General features: G+C 43.8%; 1 protein-coding gene across 15 annotated transcripts in view; it reads left to right on the forward strand.

Annotated features, from left to right (window-relative positions):
• The window catches only part of Clybl (citramalyl-CoA lyase), a 249,039-nt gene that overhangs the window by 155,139 nt on the left and 71,173 nt on the right, over positions 1-22,727 (forward strand). The window lies entirely within an intron of this gene.

Below are 22,727 nucleotides of genomic sequence, written 5' to 3' on the forward strand. Positions count from 1 at the left end.
GGGAGGGGACACACTGAGTTATTGTTTAATGAGTCCAGACTTTCTGTTTGGGAAGATAAGAAATGTCCCAAAGATGGATAATAGTGATGTGAATGTGTTTAATGCCACTGAACTGTACACCAAAAATGTGTAAAATGGCAGGGTGTTGTGGCCCAGGCCTGGAATCCCAGCAGCTCATGAGACTGAGGCAGGAGGATTGCAGTTTCAAAGCCAGCCTCAGGAACTTAGTGAGTCTGTCTAGCGAGACCTTGTCTCAAAATAAAAAATAAAAAGGGCTGGGGAAGTGGATCCATGATGAAGCACTCTTGGGTTCAATCCCTGGTACAAAGAAAGAAAAAAAAATAATGCTTAAAATGATAAATTTTATATTAGAAATATTTTACCTCAAAACAAAATATTTTTTAAAAAGGAAAAAAAATAATTGAGATCCCACCCAGAATATGAGAAAAAGTAGAAGACATGTATAACTGAAAGCAGAGGAAAGAATTAGTTTAGGTTGTGGTGAAGGCTGGAGAAACCCTCTGTGTCAGATGGGTCCGACCTTGAAGGCCCTGGTGTTCGCAGCACGGGTTCAGGGCTCTGTGTCATCCGAGCAGAGGACAGTGGCCTGGGCCTCTGGGTGCCAGGAAGGATCTCTGTCCTGCAGCCCACCTCAAGGCCCAGAGTTTACATCAGTAATTTATAGATTTACTGCACTCATGAAGTATCTGGGAGATTTTGCTTATTAGATCAAGCATTTGAAGGACTTAAAAAGAAAGTGAATTTATTAAATTCATAAATGTAGTTTTGAAAGTTTAAGGAAATTTAATAAAGTAGTAAATGGTACTAAATGAGACTTTAACCTGTTTAAATCTATTCAACTTGAATTAATCAAATTTTTAATAAATATAAGATTATAGGCAGCACACAAAGGTCTAAGAAAGGGATATTTTTTTTTCTGGTGTAGTGCTGAGGATTAAACCCGGGGTGCTCTCCTGTGAGCTAGATACCCAGCTCTTTTCATTTCTTAGAGACCAGGTCTTACAGTCATTCTACCTCAGCCTCCCCAGGTGCTGAGGTAAGAGGCATGCTCCACGGCACCCATCGTAAGATGGATTTTTGAATTGGTAGTTTTAATGAATTTATTGTTAATTTGAAAACCAAAGGTACATACCTCCCACCTTTTTTTGTGCACAAAATCTTCCCTCAGACATCAAAACTGCACATCGATGGCACTGACCCTCATACTTTCTACCCCAAAGCATAGTTATCAGTTTAGTTGTGGGCTTTTCCTACAGGCACATAAGCTCCTTGAGGCCACAGGCGCGTTTGTATCCTAAGCATCCACTGCAGCTTGAGGCACACAAAGGACACTTGACAGATGGTTGAGGGAGGCGGATCAGGGAGGAAAATATGCTTGAATTTACCCAGGTGCATGCTTGTTAATTTTGTACATGCACACTCCCCAGAGACCTGGGACACCTTCTATCTTGGTATCTACTTGGACATTTGTTAGATGAAGCTATCACTTATTTTAATGAATATCATAAATACTTTTATAATAAACATACTTTAATGAGGAATGCCGAGGCCCGTTGTTTATTGGATCTCCTGTAGAAGCTTGCTCACGGCGTCCACACGATGGGTGCCCAGTCTGTTTGCTCAGCCTCCTGAAAGCCAGTGTCACTGCTGCGAGGCCCCCTCACTTGGAACACCACCCTCTACCGTGCTGAGCTCAAGATCACGGCTCTGAAGTCCAGAGGCACTTCGTTTGGACAGAAGCATCCAGATGTCAAGCTTGGCAATAAGTAGAGAGGGCTCCCGGATGTGGAAGCTGGGGAAGACGTTTCCTTTCTGGGAGGCAGGAGCCCTGTCTTCATGCCTCACTTCCTCTTTTGGCACCTTTCCCCTGTGGGGGGACAGATCCCAAGTGAAGAAAGGGATGGCTCTAGGCCCTTGGCTGTCACGCTGTCAGTGATGAGCTGTTTTCAGCAATTATGCCCCTCCAGCCAGGGTGTGGCGGCTGGCGCCTCTGGTAATGAGATGACTCCAGGGCCTGCGTGTGGAAGGCCCTGCCGGCTTCCTTCCTCTTGGCCCCGCTCGCCGTTCTCCTTGGCAGCCTCAGAGTTTACTGACATTAGCACCAACGTGGCATGTTCCTCTTGGCCAACATGAAAACTCAGGGAAGACATGCAGTCTGCCATCAGAGGGGCCCATGGGAGCCGTGGGGAGGAACAAGAAGCCGAGGGGTGGGGATTCAGCTCACTCAGCTGGACTGGTGGCCCCAGCTTCTTAAGAACATCCCATGCCCAAGCCTTTGTAGCAGGTGGACATTTCTCTTCCACATTGGAGTGGCAGGAGTTCTCTTACCACAGAGGAGTGACCCTGTTGGTAAAGTCAGACCAACTCAGTAGCTCATCAAATAACCATCAAGCACCCCACTATCTGGCAATGTGAGGCACTCATTGGAGGTGACAGTGGTGGCAGAGTAAGAGCAGCGCTTTGTCTCATAGCGCTTGTGGCCAGTGAGACAGACATCAGTCCATTAATCACCAAAAGTACACGTAAGCTGTGAATTGTGTGTGATGGAGAAGACAAAGTACAGGTGCCAGGAGAGCATAGTATAAGACTCCAAGCTGCAGAGAAGTCCCTCTGGAAAGAACATTTGAACTAGGATCTTAGGGATGGTTGAAGGTAACTAGAGTAAGTATAAACTTCTGGGGGTCATAAGAGGGAGGGACAGAGGGAGAGGTATGTGCAAAGCACCAGGGGCAAGTTCTTTTAAAGAACTATGACTGGGGTTCTAGCTCAGTGGAAGAGCGCTTGCCTGGCATGTGTGAGGCACTGGGTTCAATTCTCAGCACCACATATAAATAAATAAAATAAAGGTCCACCAACAATTAAAAAATAATTTAAAAAAAGAAAAAGAAAAAGAAAGAAAAAATTATGAAGGAGCAATCTGGCTGTGGAGGGTCCAGAGCCCAGGAGGTGCACAACAAGGCCAGGGAGGGAGGCAGCAACTAGATGGTGCGGGACCATGGACAGTGAGGATTTCACATATAAGGTAGTGAAAGGCTGCTCAGGCTTTTAAGCAGCCTTTTAAGCAGCCGAGGTATGTGCCTTAAAAATGTCATCCTGGGGGCTGGGGTTGTGGCTCAGTGGTAGAGCGCTCACCTAGCACATGTGAGGACTGGGTTCGATCCTCAGCATCACATCAAATTGAAATAATGATATTGTGTGTCCATCTACAACTAAAAAATAAATATTTAAAAAAAAATGTCTTCCTGGGTGCAGAGCAATAGATTGGGGTTGAGTGAGCATGAATGAGGAGACCAAGTGCAGGCTGTCACAGAGACAGTGAGAAGCGGGGAGGGAAGAGGGTGACAGATGATGTCTGAGACAGAATTCCCTGTCCTTGTTTCTTTCCTTCCTGCTCCTACAAACAGACTCACGCTGTATACTTCAAAAGGCAATCATGGTCCTTTCTCTAGAAGACCTTTCCAGTTTTCCATGGGAAACTCCATCTTCCTGTCCTTATGGGGAAATTCCTCAAAGAACCGGTGCCTGCAATTCTGTGCTAGATGAACAATTTGAGGAGGGCCACATTCCAGGTCTGAAGGAGCACAGAGCCTCTCCACGAGTGCAGTAGACTCTCCTGTGCCACTCTGAGACCACTGCATCCAGCCCCAGTAGAACCCCCAAAGTGACCCGATTTCCATCAATCCTAAAGCCAGCCAAGCAAGGTCACATTTATAAGACTCCCTCCCACCGACAGTCTAGAAGACAATGAAAACAGATGCAAACCCCGCTGTGGTACAGAGCCCACTTTGGGAACCAGGGGGTCAAGTGCCCATTATCCAGGTAAGCAGGCTCTCCCTGGGAGACCAAAAATGCATGTCAACATGCCAAGTGGAGGGGGCTGGAAACGTCAGGGCCACCTGGGAAGGGAGGCCTCAGCCAGGCAGTACTAATAAAACCGGACAATGCCACAGAGCTGGCGTGGCTCAGCCAGGAGCCAGGCAAGGACAGGGGTGGGAGGAAGGGCCTCCCTTCCTCCAAAATCAATGTCCCTGTTAACTTGGGCAGAAGAAAATCTGACAGCTCTGGAAACCTGCCCAACTGAGGCGAAAGAGGAAGCTGAGAAGCAGTTGGAGCCAGAGAAAGCCCAGAAATGGCAGGCGAGATCAGTTGCCCATTGGGGACCTGGGGCAAGCGCTCTCTGCTCTGCTTTTACTGATGCCCAGGGCACAGGTGCCACTGTCATCCCCACACGACCTCCCAGCTGCCTCCTAAAGCAGCCTGCTCCTCTGGTGGTCCTGGCCGGATCTGTTTTATAAAACATCCACGAAACAGACAAGGCACTCAGCCCCTGGACCCGAGTTCCCTGGGGGCCTTTCCATTCTGTTATATGGGAATAACTGAGAGGGAACTGGAATAATCAAAGTCTACAGAGAAACAGAATTGTCAACCAGAGGATTCTAGTGGAAAAGCACCATTTTATTGACAGAGTGATGCTAAAAAACTTGTCCATGATATGTATTTCAAACCTCTTGTATGAAGAGAGTGGTGTGAATCCATAGTCCTTTGTCCACAATTCCAAAGTCCAAAATGTGAGAAAATTAAAAAATTTTATCGTAAGTTTTCATCTGACTCATTTAGCAACAAAACTTGAGCTAAATTGATGTGGGACTGTTGACCTCATCCCCTTGGTGTGGTTATTCTTGTATTTGTCCCAGGTTTCAGGGAGTAAGGATATAAATAGATTGTCCAGGTACCATTTTACCTTCCTAAACTCCAGACCAGTCGTTTTATTTATTTCTCTTTCTTTTTTTGTATAGTGTGCATGTGCATACATACATTACTAGGGAACCCAGGGGTACTTGAGCTATAGCCCAGCCCTTTCTGTTTTTTATTTTGAGATGGGTCGTGCTTAGTTGCCTAGGCTGGCCTCAAACTTGTGATCTTCCTGTCTCAGCCTTCCAAGTGGCTAGGACTACAGGCATGCACCACCATACCCAGCAAGTCCAGACCATTCTTAATTCCCAAACACATTTGCCTCTAAGGGGATTGTAAGCTTGATTTAATTTATCTATTTTATTTGTTCGTTTGGTTCTGGGATTGAACCCAGGGTGCTTAACCACCAAGCCACATTCCCAGCCCTTTTTTATATTTTATTAGAGACAGGGTCTCACTGAGTTGCTTAGGGCCCTGCTAAGTTCCTAAGGCTGGGTTTAAACTCAAGATCCTTCTGCCTCAGGCTCCTAAGTCACTGGGATTATAGGCATGTGCCACCATACCTGGCTGTAAACTTGTATTATTATGGGTTTGAGGACTTACAGGCTAATAGAAAAACAAGAAATCCCAGAGAAGACTCAGTAGAGCCCTTTTCACTATAACTATTTCATAGACATAGATGTTTGGAGTTAGGGAATTGCAGAAATTCCCTTTTGTACAGTCTGAGCACAGATTTCAAAAGAAATAGCATGTGGTGAGAAAAAGTATGGGTTTGGGGGCTGGGGCATAGCTCAGCAGTAGAGTATATGCTTCACATGTGGGAATGAACCCAAATACCACACACATACATGCACACGTATATATAAAGCGTGGGTTTAGTGATCCCAAGGGACTTGGTTATAATTAGTTGTTTATGTGGCCTTGGGCAAGAGTTTCTTCTAATATTTTATCCATGAAATGAGTGATTTGGACAGGGTGATAGCTATGTACACTTCCAGTTTTTAGATTTCGGGTTCCATAAACTGACCTTGGAAAGGTGGAGGGTAAGGGATAAGAAGCAAGAAGCTCAAAGGTGGACTCTTTCCCATGCAGTGGACAAGGAGGGACAATCACATGCTTTGGACCCTCACTGAGGGATGGAAATAACATAAGCTGCTCAACTGGAGTCCGGTGACTCATGCCACCAGTTATGGAGCTACTGGCAGGTCCTCGGGTGGCTGGGCACTCAGTCTACCCAGGACCTGAATGGCAACAGCCTGGTGACAAGTGAGACTGAGGAGGGTCCCTGTTGTGCCAAGGCTGTGACATCGCATTCTGCTGAAATCGATTTGGCTCCATTTCATGCATACCTAGCAGATTCACCAGATTGTGAAAATGAATGTTTTCTATGCGTGTGGCTGATTTTTGCACGCATCTGTTCGCTCATCCAAACCTTAGTTACATCCTGCTAGGAGAATGAAAGGCTATAATTTCTTCTTTTTGAATCAGGAGTGCTAGAGGCACCATGATTTCTGCTTTAATATTCAGCACCAAAATGGTGAACCACTTTTCTTCTTATTGTCTCAGAGAGAAGATGAAGTGATATAGCTGTATTTTCTTCTGGATTTGCAAATCCTGATCTTAATGGGGGTCCCATGCTTGAGATGATGGTTCTCAGAATAGAAATATCCAGTGGAATGCAAATATGAGTGTTTAACCATATCACTTGCATCTGACATTAATAAGCCCTTGCTGGCTGTCACACTTCCATTTTAGATGATAGTGCTGTCTTCAAATGTCAGTGGTCAAGTGCAAGAACAGTAATGCCAGTATATATTTAGTACTTTGCATTTCTGGAATGCTTTTATTGCCCTTAATTAGTAAACCCCAAATTGCTTCTGCTCAGTAGCTTGTTACTACAATCTTCAGTGTTCACGGGGGGAGTACGCTCTGGTGACTGACAGGAAGGGTTTGGGGGCTGAGGGCATAGCTCAGTCAGGAATCAGTCACTTAGATTTAGGCTCTGCCTCTGCTGCTGACTTACTGGGTGTCTGACTTCAGCCTCAATTTCCTCGTCTGTACCTGGCACAAAGTAAGTGCTCAGTATGACTTTCCTGTGAACCAAACATCAGCTTGTTCACTGTCTCCTCCTCAGCCAGCCTTTGGGAGTCAATGGTAACTCTATAAACCACTCAAAATGGAAACAGCCATGGGCCATTGCCATGGACCAAGGTCCCACCCACTCTCCTTCCTACTCAAACTGTTAGAGCCTCCCCATTCTAACTACTTTATTCTGGTTTTCTCTGTTTCTTAATCTAACCTAGCCTTACTAAGGACTGTCTTTCCATTAGCAAATGGCCCACACCCGTTTTGTTTGTTTGTTTATTTATTTATGGTACCAGGAACTGAACTCAGCCACACTGAGCCACATCCCCAGTCCTATTTTGTATTTTATTTAGAGGCAGGGTCTCACTGAGTTGTTTAGTGCCTTGCTGTTGCTGAGGCTGAGTTTGAACTCGTGATCCTCCTGCCTCAGCCTCCCAAGCCACTGGGATCACAGGTGTGCACCACCTCGTCCAGCACAGGTTTTGTTCTTAAATGAATAAAAGATAGTTCTTTCTACCCTTAGTTTTTTGATACTAAATATATGGAAGGTGATAATTAAAATAATTGTGTGTGTGTGTGGCTGGGGATAGAAACCAGAGCCTTGAGCTCGCTGAGCAGGCAGTCGTACCCCTGAGCTATACCCCAGCCCAAAATAACATTTTTTAAAAAAGTTTTTTTTCCTGAGGAATCTCGTTACCAGCCATTATAATGTCACATCCTCTCCTCTCATTACATAGGTTTATGGTTTTTTTAAGCACAGGTTCAAGAACTGGGCAATCCATTGGAAAGCAAGGAGCTTTAACCCAAAGTCGCACGGTCAGAAACAAACTGAACTCAGCGGTGGAACTGAGTTTCCTTTATCCCTGAGGCTGCATTTCCCCTTTCACACATCAAAATTTAAAATAGGACAGCCAGAGCCTGGTGAGATTTCTGGAGCGCCCAGGGGTGCACACCCCACAGGATCTTAGCCTCTGGGGGTGGCACTCCAGGCCCCACCGCTCACCAAGAAGTCAGGATCACCGTATGGAACAGTTCTGGGGAGCTGGGTTTCCAAGACAGCAGCGTGAGTTCACAGTCCTGGAAGGAGCCACACCTCGGGGACAGCCTGTGGTAGCTCTTGTGGTGTGTAGACGGCCTGTGGGTGGACCTGTCCAGATTGTGAGTGGGGCTGGGGGGAAAAAATGGATGGACAGACCTATAAAAAGTCTGGAGAAGACCTGTTGGGGCACAGCAGTCTGGCTACATTTCATGCAGTTTGTCCATACTTCCTGCAGCCGCTTCTGAGTTCTACTCAGACAGCATAGGGAGCGATCACGTTCGTAATGATCGGCTCATTGCTGCCCAAGTACCCAAATAGCCAGGGCATTACATTGGTTGGTCTTGGTAGAGGACAGAGACCTACAAAATAGCAACCATGTTTTTCACATTGTCAGATATAAGCTCTGACTATAACTTAGATTTTGTTATAAACTACTCTCACGAAGAACCAATAAGGTTTGGTGACTTGTTATTTGAACTGATTTGTTCACTAAATGAGATCATTTGACCTCAAAATGCCAAACTTGAGAGATATGTTTTCCAAAATGCTGAAACCTACCCCCAAATAGTATTTTAATGTGCTCCTTAGGGTCTTTTTGTTTAAAAATGACTCTCAACAATTATGCCCTTACTTTTATGGCCATGACCAGGGCTGAATTGCTCTGAAAAATAGACAGTTGTCTTAGGACTCAAAAAGTTGGGCAGTGCCCAGTAAAAGAGGCCCTGCTATGGTCTGAATGTCTGTGATGGCATTGGGAGGGGAGGCCTTGGAGCAGTCATGAGGGTGGAGTCCTCAGGATGAGATTAGTGCCCTTCTAAAAGTCTCCCAAGAGCTCCTTTGCCCCTGCTGCCAGGTGCCTACACAGCAAAAAGCCATCATCTATGAACCAGAAAGTGGTTCTTACCAACCCCAGACCTGCTATTGCATTGATCTTTGATTTCCTCTTTGAAAGAGAGAAACACAATTGAGAGAAGATTTGAAATTTAAGTGCTGAGTTAAAGTCAGAAGATCTGAATTCCAATTCTTGCCTTACTTATTATGGTCAGATGTGAGATTAGCCAGTTTGTCACAAAAACCACTTCTTCCTCCTGGCATACAGATTATATTTCCTAGCCTCATTTGCATCATATGAAGATTATGTTTTGGCCAAAAAAATGTGGTAAAAGTAATGTGTACTACTTCCAGCCCTGATGCATGCAAACTTTCCACTCTGTGTTCTTTCGTACACACACACACACACATGTATGTGTTATTTTATTTTATTGATTTATATGTGGTGCTGAGAACCCAGTGCCTCACACATGCCAGGCAAGTGGGCTACTGCTGAGCCCCAGCCCCAGCCCTCTGTGTTCTTTCTTTATAATCTTTCACTCTCTCTGTTCTTTCTCTGCCCTTGGGCTGATAGCTAATAGACTGACCTTGGGAATTGTGGGTAAAGATGGTACAGCCACTGGCAGCCTGGGTCCCTAAAGACTGCCTGGGGTAGATCACACACACACAGTACCCATGGATTTGACATGAACAGGAGAGGCACTACTATTGTGTTGTGTTGAATCTCTATAATTGTGGGGTTTCTCTGCTACAGCTGCTCAAATTGCTGTAGCAAAACATGTTGTAAAATTGTTTTAACCTCTTCAGTTTCTATAGCTGTAAGGTGGGCTTTGCTTTTTACAAAGCTCCATTTAATCCATTTGAGATTGAAATGTGATGTGTGTAATACACTTTCCATATTCTGTGTTATTTTCCAGCCTAGGTATCTTGACCTAGCTGTAGTGAGCTTCAATAGAATTTTATATTTAGCTCTTTCCCCCTTATCACACCAGAGCATTTTCCCACGTGGTCACCATCTTCATAATTATAAATGTTAATGACTGCCTAATATTTCATCATGTTGATGTATCATATTGTCTAGAATTGTTGTGGGATGCTGCTGTCATGCCCTGCTTTGAGAAAACCCAACATATCAAAAAAATTTTTCAAAGCCTGTATGGTGGGACTTTTAAATACTGAGTTCCCCTAGCATTTCTAAGATTATAATTTAAATTCCAAGAATGTAACCCTAAGCACCTACTATATAAAGCAAGGTACCTGTATTGTTATTGCAAATATATAGTCATGGTATTAGTCTGGGCTCTCTAGAGGAACAGCCAATAGGATGTACAGATGTATGAGAGGGGACTTACTGTGGGAATTAGGGATCTGGAGAAGCCAGTGATGTAATTTATTCTGAGTCCCAAAGCCTAAGAACCAGCAGGGCCCTGGTGTGAGTCTCCCAGTCTGAAGGTCTGTCAACCAGAAGATTTGATGTCCAGTGGCAGAAAGAAGATGGCTGTCCCAACTCAAGAAGAGGGAGAGAGGAGAGAATTTGCCCGTTTTGTTCTATTCAGCTGTTTATTCTATTCAGTCCTCCGACAGATTGGATGGTTCCTGTCCACTGTGATGAAGTAAGATCTTTTTCCTCAAAACTCCCTCACAAACACACCCAGAAAAAATGTTTTACTAGCTGCAGGGTCATCCTTTGGCCCACTCAAATCAACACATAAAATTTAAATTAGCCATCAGATACACACCCATGAAGCTGGACCCGGGCGCTCAGTGGCTGCCAGTTGGCTCTCAGCTTCCCTAAGGCAGACCTGACCCAGGTGACTGACCCAAGGGTCTGACTCCTCCCGGTGCATCCCTTCTGAGCTGTGTCTGTTCCTTAGCACAGGATGAGGGAGCTGCCGCTGCTGCACAGGCTCAGGGGCTGGGGGCAAGTTTCCTTGTCAGTGGTGAGGCACCTGAGCATGAAGCGACCCCTGCACGTGGGCCAGCCAGGCACTGGAGACCTGGGGGAAGCACCTACACTTAGAGTTCAGCCATAATTTTTTGCGTGCCCACACGTGTGAAATCTTGTCCTTACTGCACAGACAAGAATGTAACAGTGATAACAGAATCATAGAAATGGGAAAAGTCACCAGAAACTCATCACAGCAGCAGACCATGTATAGCTTCCAGACTGCTTGGTTCGCTTCGCCCTGCCACACACAGAACGTACACCCATCCGTAACCACCTGTGGACAGCTGTGTTCGTTCCCTTTGTCATGAACCATTTCCCCAGGTTGATAGTCTAAATCTTAATACAAGTCTAATATTATACCATTGGACTAGTCACTACAACGACCTGCAGAAACTTGTACCCTGACTTTACCATCTGGATCCAAATTCCAACAGTTTGCATGTGTATGCAGGCAGACATTTATGTTTGCATGAATAAGATGCTCTAAACATCTTAAGGTCAGGAACTATAATATATTCACTTAACAGTACCTGGCATGGGTTAGCTTAATTCATATTATTCAATGAATAAATAAATAAACAGCAGTATCTCAATTTATCCAAAATTGCTCTAATTATTAGACAAGGATATCTTTTTTTTTTTTGGTACTGGGGATTGAACCCAGGGGTGCTTAGCCACTGAGCCACATCCCCCGCCCTTTTTGTATTTTATTTGGAGACAGAGTTTCACTGAGTTGCTTAGTGCCTTGCTAAGTTGCTGAGGCTGGCTTTGAACTCAAGATCCTTCTGCTTCAGCCTCCCAAGCTCACCACCACACCTGGCTAGACAAAGATATGTTCAGTTTTCTTCTTCTTCTTCTTTTTAATGGTAAATCTGGCTTCTTCCTCTTTGTGAGGGTACAGCCAAGGAATTTTCACATGTGTTGCAAGACCACACCAAGGCACTGCCATACAGGTAGTCTCCAGCTGTCCCAGGTGTGGCCAAGCCAGTGGTATTGAGTCCAGACTAAGGAGGACCTGGTTCCTTTTGTAGAAGCACATCACTTTTGTTTTCTTCCATGCTTCCATGCTTGGGTACTAAAAGAATAAAAAAATAAAGCCCTAGTGAGCTTACATTCTATTTGGGGACAAAAGAACACATCCACTTCCTGGATATACTAGTACACACTTGGGGACTTCTGAGCAGAGATCAAACAGGAACCCAGTGTATGTCCACTGATTCATGTATCTCACATCATCCTTCTGTGAGGTTGCTCCCTGCATCGATTCTAAGCTGGACATGTGACTTGCCCTGGTCAATTGAACACATTAGGACTTGCATGAGGAATTCTGCCTCCTTAGGAAGGACCCTAGGCTCTCCTTTTCAGACCCACAGCCCTGTGACAGCCTGCACCAACATTCAGACAAGTGAGTAGGACCATCTTAGATCATCCAGCTCTAGTCAAATCACCAGGCAACTGACCTTCTGTGGCAGCACAAATTCTGACCCACAGCATCGTGGTGAAATAAAATGGTCATGACTTTAAGCCGTGAAGTTTTGAGGTGGTGTATTACGCAGCAATAAATAACAGTAATCACACCATCCAGTTCAAGTGGGAGGTTAGAATCTAAACAGGAAAGCACAACAGCGGGACAGGTGGACAGGAGGCTTAAAATAGACAGGCTCAAAGTCATGAAAGAAATTAAAGAAATGGCTCAGAAGTACAGCTGACGCCAACTTGTGAAAGCTGAACTCTCCCTGAGTTGGCGTTTGGTGCATTGGCAAGGGCAGGCGTGGTGACTTACAAGAGCCATGCTGAACAGGATCAAGTGCAACAGAACTACAGATCATTCCAGGGGGCCTTGGAACTTTGGCCATTTCCTCGGTGGTAGGCATGGACTTGCGCTGATCCCTTCACAGGCTGTAGTTCAGTTTCCATTGGGACAAATGGTACCGATTTTTTTTTTCTTGGTACCAAGGATTGAACCCTGGGGTGCTTAACCACTGAGCCACATCCACAGCTCTTTTATGTTTTATTTTAAGAAAGGGTCTTGTTACGTTACTTAGGGCCTCACTTAGTTGCTGAGGCTGGCTTTGAACTTGAGATCCTCCTGCCTCAGCCTCCCAAGTTGCTAGGATCACAGGTGTGCACCACTGCGCCTGAGTGGTACAGATTTTCAATGAAATGAAGAATAAAGTGTGGTCCATGTGCTCAGAGAAAGCTAATAGCTCTGGCCTTATTAATATTGTCTTCCCAATAAACAATTGTGCATCAAAACACAAATTTGGGAAACCTAGCTGATTTAGGGGTGTCCTTTCTGTTATAGTGAGGCTTATAAAGAAAATCAACCTTCCTTAGTCTTCCCAAAGTCTTATCCTCTAAAAGAAAGAATTTTCAACTCTTTTATTTTATTTTTTTTAACATTTTTATTCGTTGTTGATGAATTTTAAAATTTTATTTATTTATTGGTATGTGATGCTGAGAATTGAACCCAGTGCCTCACACATGCTAGGCAAGTGCTCTACCACTGAGCCACAATCCCAGCCCAACTCTTTTAACTTTATTGCTGTTTACCTCCATTTTTGTAGGTAGTCTGGTTATATATACATTTCTTAATTTTTTTATTTGAGGTTATTATCTACTGACTTCCTTCTATAATAATTGAGCATTCTTACCCTTTTACCTTACCCCATCCTCCATGTATATGAATATATATATATATACATATAATTATATTAATATTCACTTTATTTAACCTAAGTATATAACTACTTTCACAACTGATCTGTATACTTTATTGATTATATTTGCTTTCTTATTTTTGCTAAAGTTAATAATTGCCTTAGATTTATTTATTAATTCAAACGTTTATTAACTAAGTCCATAGTTTACATTAGAATTCACCCTTAGTTTTGTACAGTTTGTGGGTTTTAATGAATGTATATTATATAGATAAGTATTTATTATACAGGATAGTTTTATCCTTAATGTGTATTGCCTAAAAAGTATGGCCTTCCCAATAAACAACTGTGTACTAAAGCACTAAGGAATTAGGGAAACCTAGCATTGACATTCAACCCTAAAAATATACCTTTGCTCTGATGAGCCTCCGGCAACCATTCCTGTCTGCAGTTTTGCATTTTTCAAAATGTTACATAGTTGGAATCAAACCATCTATAGCATTTTCAGACTGGTTTCTTTTACCTTAATGATATACACAGGTTCCTCTGTTTTTTAGTGTCTTCGTAGCTCATTTCTTTTTCCTGTGAATCATATTTCATTGTCTTGATGTATCTGCTTATTATCTAATCACCTATTGAATATGCTTTATTATCTACCACTGGGACAATTTCTAACTCTCCAGTGGAGGTATAGAGTGCCTTAAAATACATCAAGTCACCTCTAGATTCCGTTCCCCGCCTCAAGTTGTCATCCCCAGCTGCAATTTGAACTGGTTGCCCACTAAATTGGTACTTGGTAGCTTCTTTTCCTTTCATCTGGGGAAATCCTCTGCCTAATATCTGAGTTGGAGCTTTTGTTTATTATATCTCCTGTTTTTTCTTTCCTGATCTATTCTCTAGTTTAATAGAATACATCCTCTAGTCACCTCCTCAGAAAGAATATATGGGAGATTAAAAAAAAAATATTTGGCATGTCTGAAAAATAATTTATTCTATCCTTATAGATCAAACATTTCTAGACTTAAATCCCAAGAGAAAACTAGTTGGACTCTTGGTGGCTTGGCATATGCATGCTATTAATGTTTAGGATTCTGTTTTTTCTTATGTATTTAGTCAATTTTTATTAACTATTAGCCTGAAAGCTTTCTGACTAATATCCCTCCACCTAATGCTTTTGAAAATTGTTTGTGTTGGCCTCATGTCATTAGTTGGGCATTGGAAATGTTGACCTTTGAGGAGGGATACATATTACAGCTCAAGAATAGTTATGTTCACTTATTAGTATTTTCTCTTCTCACTTTCAGATTGAAACAAGTACAGAATAATTAGATCAGAGACTATTTCTGGCAAATAACAGAGTTAATAGTTGGAAAGGTATGTTTTAGCGAAGACTGTTTATAAACACACCTCTTGCTGCCAAGATCTTAAAGTCTAATTAATCAGTATCACCCCAGCCCCGCCTTCCCATTCCTATCACTTTCATCTTTCTTCATTTATACACATGCACACTCTCACCCTCACACACACTCACACACATACACAACATGCATGAGCACACATGCTCACCCTCTTGCTTTCTCTCTTCTTCTTTCAGCCTGCAGGAGTTTAGCGCTGGCTTGCCTTCCATCTGTGCTATCTCCTGACTCCATCAAAAAACTACCCTCTGCATCTCTAATTTCATTAAAACATGCCTAAGAATGTCACATGGAGCAGAAGTGCTTAGTCCAGAGGTGGCGTGGCCAGTGATGATCAGCTGAGGAAATCACTTATTTTCCTTATTTTTTGTTGGGATGTAAGTCGTCACTTTACAGGAGAGACTCACATCCTGCTTCTCACAGCCCCTCCCCAGGCCTCTTTGTTGTGCAGGGGCTTCCTGCACTTCTGGTAGAGCTTCCCTGACAGGTGCAGGGAAAAGGAAGAGGGGGTGCCTGTGCAGGTGTGGGAACCCTGCCTTCAACAATGCTTTTCCATTAGCAGAGAATCACTTATGGTTTATTGGATGAGCAGATTCTAGCTGCATTTATGCTACTCCATGAACTAAGATTTGAGAGGTTGACCTGGTCATCAGCAACAAGCCCTGGAGGCATCTAGGTAGCCCAGGGTGGAGCTGGGGCAGAAGATCAGCACAGTTCAGTCCCTGCTCAGCAGTCTGCAGGCTGGATGACACAGGAAAGTCACTCCCCCCCTCTGAGCCTTAGAGCCATCATCTGTTAATGGGGAGACTACCTCAGCCTCCCAAGGTTGCTGCAAGGATAAAAATAAGAATATGTGAAGGCACTTTATCAATGATTAGGCACCATGTAAACGTTATTTATTACTAGCTGACTTCAGAGATAAGAATCAAATTGATATGTTTGTATTCTCAACTTTTCCTCTTTGGTTTAGTCTTCTTTTATATGAGAGATGATGGGTTGTTTAAAGAATTCTGTAAATGTAAAAATTGTGAAAGGAAAGGTTTGGCTGGTGATTAGTGGGGAAGAAGCTCATGTCTCTCATGGATGAGGACATCCATGACCTGTTTGGTGGTCTTGGTCCATGAGGTTCACCCCCATGCTGACGGCACATCCTGCTGGAAGACACATATGGTGAACACTGGAGAGGAGGAATGACGGAGCGCGAGGGCCAGGAGCTGGGCCGGTGGCCACGCAGACCACCGTTCACCTCCTTGCTGTATTTGGAGTAAATGCCTCAGAGACACTGGCAGAAATAGAATGGAAGTCATAAAGGCGGTGGGTCTTCCTCCCCTCTGTTTTGCCTTGTTCACCAGTTCCCCTTCTGCTCCCCAGGAAGACAGGAAGCCGTAGATCACCGGTGTATCCTGGCCCATCTCTGGGGGAGCAGCTTGCGGGACTCCCCCATAGGGGAGAGGGCTGGAACCTCCACAGACCAAAGACTTCTGTTATTTCTTTATAGTTTGGAAGAAAGCAACTAGTATGGTCAGTTTTAGGTGCCAACTTGACTAAAGTATTGTCCCCACTTTGTTAATCAAACATAAACCTAGATGTAGCTGGGAAAATATCTTGTAGGTGGGGTTAACACCCAGAGTCAGTCGATTTTATGTATGGAAGATTATTCTCCATAATGGGGTGGGTTTTATCTAATCAGATGAAGGCCCTACAAGCCCAACTGGGGCTTCCTGGAGAAAAAATTCTGCCTGCAGACTACATCAAGTCCTGCTGACTTTGGACAAGCCAGTTGCTTAAAATAAGTTTGTCTGTTTCTCACTGTCTGTCCTGGAGGGCCTTGACCAATGCTACTACGCTGTCTGGAGGTAACTTTTTTCATTGACTCTGTTATAATCCAACATACGGCAGTCCTGGCCATGAAATATACATATTTTTTTTTCACCAGGAAAATCAGCAGCAATCCTGGAACAACAAACCATGTAAATGAATCCCAACTTATAATTCAACTCTGATTTTCTTGAAATCTGCTAGGCTTTGATAAAACCAAAGTACTTGTTTTATCTTTTAAAATCTTGATCAATTTCACCTCATCAAAAGCTAGAAGTTTGGGCTGGGGATGTGGCTCAAGCGGTAGCGCGCTCGCCTGGCATGCGTGCGGCCCGGGTTCGATCCTCAGCACCACATACAAACAAAGATGTTGTGTCCGCCGAGAACTGAAAAATAAATATTAAAAATTCTCTCTCTCTCTATCCTCTCTCACTCTCTCTCTACTCTCTCTCTCTATCATCTCTCACTCTCTCTACTATCTTCTAAAAAAGAAAAAAAAAGCTAGAAGTTTAAAACATCTGCATTCTAATCCTTGTCTTGGTTCCCATCACTGTACCATCTCTGTTGCCTGTCATCCTATTGCCTATCAGTAAGAAATCTCAACATGGGGATGAGTTAGGCATTGTCTCAGGGTGCTGAGGCAGGGGAACTCAAACTGTAGGCTGTGTGTGGCAATGAATTTGTCTTTCCTTCCACACGAAATTTGAGAAAGTGGTTGTATCATTATTCTGGCTTCCAAGATCTCTCAGGAATGACAAATTCCTCCATGTTTAAGTAGCTGTTTGTATTTTCAAGGCCTTTTCTGGAATCCTTTACCTACATTCTATTCACTGTAACTCTGAATCACAAATGTCACAAACGTCACTTCTGGCCATCCCCAGGCAGACTTAGTCAGGGTGTGGGTTCCGTGAGTCATTTACCACAGACTTCAGTTTGAAGCAGTTCCCTGCGGGGTGACGTGTGAGCCTCTTCAATTGTCCGTGACTATGTTCCATATACACATATCGATCCCCCTCTCTGACTCCTGGTGCTGCGGCCCTGCCCTTCTGTCTGGCTTGGGCGGAGCCCCTGAGGGGTGAGGAGAACCCGGCGCCTTATGCCATCAGGCGTCCCTTAATGGTAATCCTCCAAAGAGACCATGAGTGTGGTTTTGTTGATGAGGAAGGTAGCCACAGTCACACACAACACCCCCAGTCCTTGCCTCAGGACCCCATGCCTGGCCCGTCATCCCTGCTACAGAAAGAAACTGGACAGGCCCTCCCCTCAGGAGCCTGTCAGCTCTCGTCGCTAATCAGCCCAGGGGCTACTCAGAATGACTGGAGGCATGCACTTCCACCTCCTGCCAACCGCACTGCCCGCTCTCAGCCCCTGCCACCTGGGGAGCCCCACACCAGGGCAGGGCCATCAAGCCTGGCTTCTGCATACCGTGCAAAGCTTGCCATCAGCCAAGTGCCTGAAATATTTATAGTTACACATGCAGGGCTCGGATGACCACTTTCTACCAAGAGAAGCCTTAAATGTAAGGGTTGGTAAGGTTTGGGAGGGCTCATTCATCCCTAGCATGCCTACCAGAGAGAGCTCACCTGGGCAGGATGGACCTACCAAAGTAGCCCAAAAGTTGGCCATTGCCAAGGAGCCAAGCATTGGAAGAAACAGACATCAGAAAATTGTCTAGTCTCCCCCTCCCTTAGCTCAGAGATGTTATTTCATTTGTATGCAAGAAAAAGTCAAAATGCTCCTCCTGCTAAATGCCCCTCTGGGGACTCAGGACCAGCAGATGGTGGTGGGTGAACACAATAAATGTGTTTATTTTCAAAGATGGCATGAAGTGATTACATAGAGCTTCCATGGCTATCTCTATTGAAGAGACTGGCAAAATATCTATGGAAGGGAGAGAGACAGACTTGCGTTTTCAGCAAAGATGGATGAGCATGCTGGAGATTCAATTAACAATTGTTTCCAAATGTTCTGATGAACATACCTCAGACACAAGTTTCTGGATGAAGACATGGTTCAGATCCCTCACCAACAAACCTGAGAGTCAGGTGAATTTTCTTGTAGCAGTGATAACTGTCTACACTGAAGCAGCCCAATTTTTAAGCTCAAAACTGAAGGTTTCACTAGCTTGAGCTTCTCATCAAATTGGTTTTGCACGCATGGGAATTACTGTTAAGTACTCTAAAATGGTTATCATTTCCTAGTTGCAAATTATTTGGGTGTATTTTGAAGCTAATTAAAAAGGAAATGTCCTATTCTGTAAAGAGCAACATTTCTACATTTAAAAAATCAGATGTTCTCAGTGGGGAGCAGGATTTTATCTTTGTCAGTGTTGGCTTTTGCTAAATGCATCCCAGATTGAAAATCTAAATGAAATAACTACAAGGAAAGGCATGGGGGAAGTTTATGTTGGAAAAGCAGGAGGGAGACACAGACACATATATAATACATAGACGATTTATCTGTGAATTTAGAAAGCCTTTTCATGTCATATTTTTTTTTTCTCTCTTGCTAGTTACTCATTATTTCACTGTGAACATTGCAAATATGGAAGGCTGCAGAGGTGCCAGGCTCCATCATGGTGTCCAAAAATTGGCTTTGTACATATGCTAAATTAGAGATTCGCTGGCAGAAGCAGTTCGCAGATCCTAGATTGGCAGGGATTCCTCACGAAGGAAGACAGGGCGGCGAGCCCGCGGGACTCACTCTGCAGCCAGCAGTACTGCAACATGCTCCGTCCAACATGCCAAAACCTGTTTTAGAATAAATTTTGAATCTTCATCAGGCGTCAGGTTCGGACCAGGTAACATAGTCCACCAAAGTCTAGGCCTCTTTTCTGTTCACCAGGAAGGGATTGTGTGGGATGTGTCCGAGGGCAGAGCTGGAAGATTTCACCAAACCATCCAGGTCATTTTAGTCAGCTCCTCCAGGCAATCCCAGCACCAAAGGAGGAAGGTGAGAATATTTCAGATGAAAACAAAAAGGTTTTCTTCTCCCTTGGACAGAAGCAAACTTCTGCGATGGTTCTGATACGAGAAGAATTGATGCAGTGAAGGAGCATATTAGACAGCCGGAGCACATAAGTCTATGCCAAGAGGATCTGCCATCTGGGTCTTTTTCTGTCACTGTGTCAACCAGAAAATGCCTCTCTCATTTGCGAGTAGCTAGTTGATGGTTTTACTCTTCCCAAGAGATATACTTTATTTGATCGACAATGGGTTTTAATACATACAGCTTTGTTACTGGTGCTGTTGTTGACCTTGAGTTCCTGTTTAATTTTAGAGCTGAATAAAAGAAAGGAAGTGAGGAGACTTATTTCTAGATCAAGAGTGCTTTTGACTTAAATGATGACATTGGGCACTTCTTTGAGCCCTTAAAGTGGAGATATTAGCTCCAACTACTTTTCTTTTCATCTAAGGGCGTGGTGAAGAATCAAAAGCTGAACAAGGTGACTTTAGTTCCATTCAGCTCCCAAATGTAGCAGCAGATCAGAGCCTCATAGCCTTTTGGATACTGTGTAATCATGACTCACCTGAGTGTGCAAGCTCATCTGCCTGGAGTACACACTCAGTAAATATCATTGACTGTATTCATTGGGGTGATGATCTCATTGAATGGGGCCATGGAGGTGTGTCAGACATAACAGGAGCAGGCTTTGTGTTCATCCTGCACACCCCTAAGTGATGTAGTGAACAGCTGCTTGGATGGGCACCAGGAGACTTACATTCTAGTCCTGGCTGAGCCCCCAGGATGTTGAGTGACCTTCAGCTATTTGTTTATGGCTCTGGGACTTGTGCTTCCTCCTCTCTAAAATGGCTAGATAATTGTGGTCCTGCCTTCAGCACTAACAGTATCTGATTTTACGGTTCCGGATCTTAGCCAGCCATCTGAAAAAGCCCTCTTTAAAAGATGAAAGCCATCTACTAGTCCTCAGTGGAAGAGGCAGCATTCTCAGTGGGAAACCCATGTCATGAAGGCAGTGGTTCAGAAGTATCATCTTCCCTCTCCCCTTGAGAGGTGTTCTTCCGGGAGAGGTAGGCAGCAAAACGGAGAGAATGGGCAATGATGTGCAGAAGGAATATGGTGGCTGATTGCATTTGCAGACAGCACTGGGATGTGTGATGTAGCATTAGAGGGATTCAAGAACAAAAAGGTGAGCTTGGCATTTGGGCAGTGTGGGTGCCACTGGGACCCAAAATGTTGCCAAGGAGTCGTGTGAGTTAGGGTCGCCCCCAGTCTCCTCTGAGATCTGCTCAACTCACCTACTTTGTGAGTCTGTGACAGCCCCAAGACCCCCAAGCCAAAGTCCTCAAGAAATTCAGGCACTTTTACTCTAAATGGAGCAGGGAGGAGAGGGAGAGATGGGAAAGGGAGAACTCACTTTTATTATCATACTGCTTTCTAGTACCTTTAAAGTTTCATTCATTCCATTGTTTGTGAAGCAGACTGCCTGTGGTAGATTGAACGGTAGCTTCTAATCCCTAGAACCTGTGAATGTGATCTTCTTTTTCTTTTTTTTTTTGGTGCTGGGGATGGGAAGGAACCAGGCCTTGTGCATGTAAGAAAAGTACTCTACCAACTGAGATATATATATCTCCCCAGCTCCCTAGAAAAAAGGTTTTTGCAAATGCATTTGAGTATCTACAGGTGAAGATCATCATGAACTGTCTGTGTGGGCCCTACACCCAATGGCAGGTGGCCTCATAAGAGACACATAGAGAAGCCAGAGGCAGAGCTCAGAGTGATGTGGCCACAAGGACTTCCAACAGCTGCAGAAGCGGGAGGAGGAAGGAGGCTTCTCCAGGGAGGGATCTCAGTCCTGCTGATAAAGTTATCTCAAATTTCTAGTCTCTGGAATGAGAGACTGAATTTCTGTTGTTTTAAACTGCAAAATTTGTGATCATTTGTTATGGTAACTTCGGAAACTAACCCACCTCAGTTGAATGTATTTACTAGTTGGGAGCTCCAGTACCTCTTTTCCTATGGACCTCGTGATTGGCCTTACTAATAATAAACCTAAAAGAACCCTAACCTAAACCATATTAATAATTTATTATTATCGATATTTTTATTATTATTGAGGTAATGAGGATGGAATCAGGGCCTCACACATGCTAGACAAGCACTCTAGCACTGAGCTGCATCCCCAGCCCTTTCTATTTTGAGACAGGGTCTCTCTCAGTTGCCCAGGCTGGCCTCAAACCTGTGATCCTTCTGCCTCAGCCTCTGGAGTTGCTGGGATTATAGACATACACCATGACACGTGGCTTATCAATAAATGTGGTTAATGGGAATATTAGATCTCTGTTGGCAGTAACTAATTATTTTCCCAATATTATAGCTGTCTTATGAACGAACCACCATTTTCGTAAGTTCTTTTTCCCCAAAAGGAAACACCCCATTATCAGAGATAGGGCCCCATTTTGATATTCCTCCATTCTTGGCTTTGTTTTGGTAACTTTGTTTTTGTACCAAATCCACACTCGTTAATTAACCTCTCCATTTTAGAGTAGCTCAGCTTCAATTAGTAATACTATCAATAAAATTCTACTGTCTTATTATGCATTTATCAAACAGTCAACTATCTGGTCTTTTGGCCAGAATTTGTTGGCCTGTTCTCAGAGTTCTGTCTCAATACATCTTTTGAGAACTGTTTTCCAACATCGCCTTCATTTTAATTTTAGAATGTGATGTTCACCAATTTCCTAGCTCACAATTGAGGATGAACAGCTTACAGTGTTTGTGACAATATTGGATTTATGTCTTTCCAAATGAGTAATTTTTAAATAACAGCACATTGTGTTCTTGTTTGTTTTTCACAATCCAGTTTTAGCATCTGAGCAACTTTGCTTTGATGGTTGACTTCCACCAGAAAAACTAGCAAAGCAGTTGCCTTGAATGGTATTGCTCTCAATTCTTCCTGGAAGTTCTGCCTTTCCATAGTGCACAACCCTGGGCTGTACCACTTGTTTCTCCTTCCACATCTTCAGACACTCTCTTGAAAGAACCCATTTGCATCTACTTTTCATTCTTATTATTCAATTTGATTCAAGAAGCATTTTATTAAATACATACAAAATGGTAGCCAGTAGAAGGGACCACCATATAGTCAGGTCATGTCAGGAGATGGGAAGGGCGGAGGGTGATGGGGCTAAGTGCCTAGAAAATCCACACTTAGGTGGAGCTGAGCCAGTGGGTTCAGATTTATATAAAAACTGAGG

The sequence above is a fragment of the Ictidomys tridecemlineatus genome, chromosome 6, assembly GCF_052094955.1.
Source record: "Ictidomys tridecemlineatus isolate mIctTri1 chromosome 6, mIctTri1.hap1, whole genome shotgun sequence".
NCBI lineage: Eukaryota > Metazoa > Chordata > Mammalia > Rodentia > Sciuridae > Ictidomys > Ictidomys tridecemlineatus.